This window comes from Scylla paramamosain, chromosome 25 (assembly GCF_035594125.1).
Source record: "Scylla paramamosain isolate STU-SP2022 chromosome 25, ASM3559412v1, whole genome shotgun sequence".
Lineage (NCBI taxonomy): Eukaryota > Metazoa > Arthropoda > Malacostraca > Decapoda > Portunidae > Scylla > Scylla paramamosain.
In genome coordinates, this window is record NC_087175.1 from 5,883,079 (window position 1) to 5,887,500 (window position 4,422).

Genomic DNA, 4,422 nt, shown 5'->3' on the forward strand with positions numbered 1-4,422 from the left:
GGAAGAGGGAAAGGAGTGATGATAAAGAGATAAAAGAGAGGAGAAGAACAATAATTACTCATCTTTCTTCTCTCTTTTCTTTTCTTGTCATTATTTTTTTGTGTCTTCTTTCAATAATTACTCCTCCTCTTCTTCCTCTTTCTTCTTTTCTTGTGTCAATATTTTTTTTTTGTTCGTCTACTTCTTCCTTATTTTCTTTATTATGCCTTCAGTAATGAGAAAAAAAAGTGAAAGAAGAGGAGAGGAGAGAAAACAAAGCAATTCTTCTTCTTCTTCCTCTTTTTCTTCTTCCTCCTCCTCCTCTTCCTCTTTCTCCGTCTCTTCCTTTCCTTCTACATAAGCAGTAGAGATAGAACAGTTTATCTCTTCTTCTTCCCTTCTTCATCCGTGTCTTCCTTCTCTTCATTCTCCTCTGTTCTCAGTTTTCCCTTATCTCCAATTCCTTCTTTCATCCATCTTTAAAAAAAAACAAGGAAACGGAAAAATTGAGGAAAAGATGAAAAAAGTTCTTTATTCTACTCTTCTTCTTCGTCTTCTCTCTCTTCTGCCTTTCCTTCCTTCTTTCTTCCATTCCTTTATAAAAAAATAGAGAGAAAGGAGAAAATTAGGAAGAGACAAAAATAATCTTTCACTTCTTATTTCTTCTCTTCTTCCTCCTCTTCGTCTTCTTTTTTTCCTTTTCCTTATTTTTTTCGTTTTCTTTTCTCTTCCTTGTATATAAAAGAGTAAGAAAGGATGAGATAAAATGAGGGAAAGATGAAAAAAAAAAAATCTTTCACTTCCTATTCTCTTCTTCGTTTTCTTTTCCCCCTTTTTTTCGTTTTTCATTTTCCTTTCTCTTTCCTGTATATGAAAAAATAAGAAAACACAAAAAAGACAAAAAAGACGAAAAATAATCATAATAATTTCACTTCTTATTTCTTCTCCTCCTCTTCCTCTTCGTCTTCCTTTTTTCCCTTTTCCTTTCTCTTTCCTATATATGAAAGAACGAGAAAAGATAAGCCAGAAAGACGAAAGGACGAGATTAAACAAACAAACAAACACACAAACAAACAAACAAACAATCTTTCACTTCCTACTCCTCCTCCTCCTCCTTATCCACGTCTTCCTTTTCTTCTGCTTCAGTCTTTCCTCCTTCCCTTTCTTGCTTTCTTTTCCTCTCGTGTCCCGCAGCCGGAAGGAAGGAGGTGGCTGGTCTAATCTATCCTCGTGACGGGCTTGCAAAATTCACCACCAATTCAGAAAACGGGAATGTCGTTTTCTTTCTTTCTTTTTTTTTTTTTTCAAGGGGAGACTCAAGGAAGGTATTGCAGTCGAGGAGAGAGAGTGTGTGGCTTTGATGTTTGTTTATTGACGTGCTGTGCTGGTGGTGGTGGTAGTGGTGGTGGTGGTGGTGGTTGTGTTAGGTTAGGTTTGGCTGTGTGGTGGTGGTGGTGGTGGTGGTGGTGGTGGTGGTGGTGTGGGAAGGAAGGAAGGGAAGAAAATGATGGGGATGATGATGAGGAGCAAGGAAGGGGGAGAGAATGAAGCAAACAGACAAACACGCAGAAAGAGACAGAGAGACAGATAAATAGAAGAAAACAGGCATTCAACAGATAAACAGACAAACAAACTAAAAGAAAAAAATCTTGACGAACAGACATATAAAGAGACAGAAAAACAACCAGGAAAGTAATATATAAAAAAAAACATACAGACAAATAGACAAACAGGAAAAGTAGGCGAAAAACAAAACAAAACAGCAGAGGTAATCGTAAGAGCAGAGAAACAGGATAAAAAAAAAGGTAAACAAACAAACAGACAGACAGACAGACAGACAGACAGACAGACAATCAGGCAAACAGAAAAAAAAAACAGAAAGAGGGAAAAAGAAGACAGAGAAAGAGCCACAGACAGATAGAGAAGACAAATAAAACAAAACATAATAAACTGACAAAGAAAGACAAACAGCAAAACAAACAAACAACACGCAAGAAAAAAAAAACACAACAAACTGATAGAAAGAAAGAGAGAGAGAGAGAGAGAGAGAGAGAGAGAGAGAGAGAGAGAGAGAGAGAGAGAGAGAGAGAGAGAGAGAGAGAGAGAGAGAAACCATACTCTGAAACACTACACCGCATATCCATAACACTCAAAAACCTACACGTATTTGAAGCAACACAAGTTTACAAGGACATTTTTGCAATCCTAGTGACAGATAAACAAAACTTCAACATTATTAACGGGAGAAACACTCTTGAGAACCCGGCTGATCGTCTGTGTGACCTTTGAAAATAGTTATGGTGAGAGAGCAAAGAGTTTCACAATAAGGACTAGAGAGAGAGAGAGAGAGAGAAAGAGGTGGTGGTGCGTGGTGGTGGCGGGAATAACACTCAGGTCTCGCTGCCGCTGACCACTGCACGGGGCGAAGGTGACAAAGGAGACAGGCGGGCAGACACTGGTCCTCACTGCCTCACTAGCCTCCCTGCACTCTTGGCCGGGAGGTTGTGAAGAACGAGAGAGAATTACTGGTCGTACCTTTGCACTTGTGGCGACGAGAAGGATTGGAGGCGGAGAGAGAAAAATAGATAAATAAATAAGAATAAATGGACTGTAAGGAATGAGGACGGAGAAAAAAATAGATTAATAGATAAATAGATAAGAATAAATGTACTGGAATGAATGAAGACGCAGAGAGAATAAATAAATAGATGAAAAAGAGATGAATATGACTTGAATGAACGAGGAAGAAGGGGGAGAAGAGAAAAATAAATAGATAACAAACAAATACATGTAAATAGACTGGAAGGAATGAGGAAAAAGGGGAAAGAATAAAATAAAAAGATAAAAGATAAAAAATACATAAAAATCGGAAGGAATGACGACAAAGAGGAAAGAAAAAAAGACAGATACATAAATAGATAGATAAATAGATAAATACAGATATACTGGAAGGAAGACGAAGGAGAACGTAAAAAAAAATATACATTACAAAAGTGAATTACAGATGAGAAGGAAGTGTTGTAAAGAAGAGTTGATATAATTATCTTGAGTTTTGTTTAAGTATCTGAGGATGCGGGAGAGGAGATAGAGGAATGTTAAAGAAATACTTGGCAATATTTATCATTTCTCTCTCTCTCTCTCTCTCTCTCTCTCTCTCTCTCTCTCTCTCTCTCTCTCTCTTATCGTTCGTTAATTTTACGTAAGGAAGGAAACCATGATTGCAAGTTTTTTATTTTTTATTTTTTACAAGGGAGGCAACGTTGATTAAATACATATATATATATATTTTTTTTGTATAGAGGTGAACGCTGATTATATTTTTCTTACAAGGATGTCAAAGTTAACTGTATTTTTTCATTGAAGTTAACGATGATTACATTTCTTTTTACAAGTCAACGTTAACTACACTTTTTGTCATTGAATCCAACGTAAATTACACTTTTCATTGAATTCAACGTTAATTACATTTTTTTCATTGAAGTCAACGTTGATTACACTTTTTCCACTGAAGTCAACGTTAATTACACTTTTTAATATATTCATTTTTTTTTTTTTTTTATGAAGGAGCGAAGAAACTGAAGAGGAATGAAGCAAGGACACGGGCAATATAAAAGCCGTCTGTCCGTCTTTTCATATTTCAGTAAAAAATGGGATGTTTTCGTCAGTACGATAAGAGGCAGCAGCGGAGGGCAGACTGAACTATACAACCCACGCCCTCTGCCTCTTCCGTGGCACTCCAGTAACAAAAAGAAACACTCGTCAAGGAACACAACAGACAACGCCTGTCAAGTCTGCGCTTCCTTCAGAATAAGCTCATCTACAAGTCACGCTCCGTCTCTTTCTTAGTATTTAAATTGGAAAAAAAAAAAAAATACTCGTCAAAAATATACAGTGGAAAGTGAAGCTTTTTTTATAAACTAGATTTTTTTTTGTATAAGCATTGAACATTTTTTCTTTATAAGTTCCTTTCGCCCTTGGCTAGTACCGCTTCTCTTACTTAAAAAAAAAAAAAATTCTGAGGATGCGTACAATGGAAGCACGGCTGAATAAATCACGTTCTGTTGATGTTTTTTTTTTTTTTCTTCCACTCCTGCAGGTTTTCAGCGTCGGTTCACGGGGTCCCTTTGAGGTGGCCGGGCTGAGCAGTGCCAGTGACGGTACAAATAATTGCTCGCTTCATTTTGCCTCGCGGGGAAAATTGTGACTCTTGGACTACGAAAGTTGTGAAGAATGTACTTTTTAATATTAGGTGAGTTTTAATGTTAATTGTCAATAGTGGTAATGGTGGTGATGATGATGATGATGATACTACTTCTACTTCTGCTACTACTATTACTACTACTGAAGGGGGTGTAGCTCAGTGGTAGAGCGTTCGCTTTGCATGTGAAAGGCCCCGGGTTCGATCCCCGGCACCTCCACCAGGGGATGTAGCTCAAGTGGTAG

The 4,422-nt window shown here is 37.4% G+C and overlaps 2 non-coding genes across 2 annotated transcripts in view; both read left to right on the top strand.

The window, feature by feature from the left end:
* Positions 1–4,325: 4,325 nt before the first annotated feature.
* On the top strand, positions 4,326–4,397 carry Trnaa-ugc (transfer RNA alanine (anticodon UGC)). Its single transcript has one exon. It is a non-coding gene; the product is annotated as a tRNA-Ala (tRNA).
* A 3-nt stretch (positions 4,398–4,400) lies between these two features.
* Trnaa-agc (transfer RNA alanine (anticodon AGC)) overlaps positions 4,401–4,422 on the top strand; it is a 73-nt gene continuing 51 nt past the window's right edge. The window contains exon 1 of the tRNA in view: positions 4,401–4,422. This exon is cut by the window's right edge and continues 51 nt beyond it. This is a non-coding gene — a tRNA (tRNA-Ala).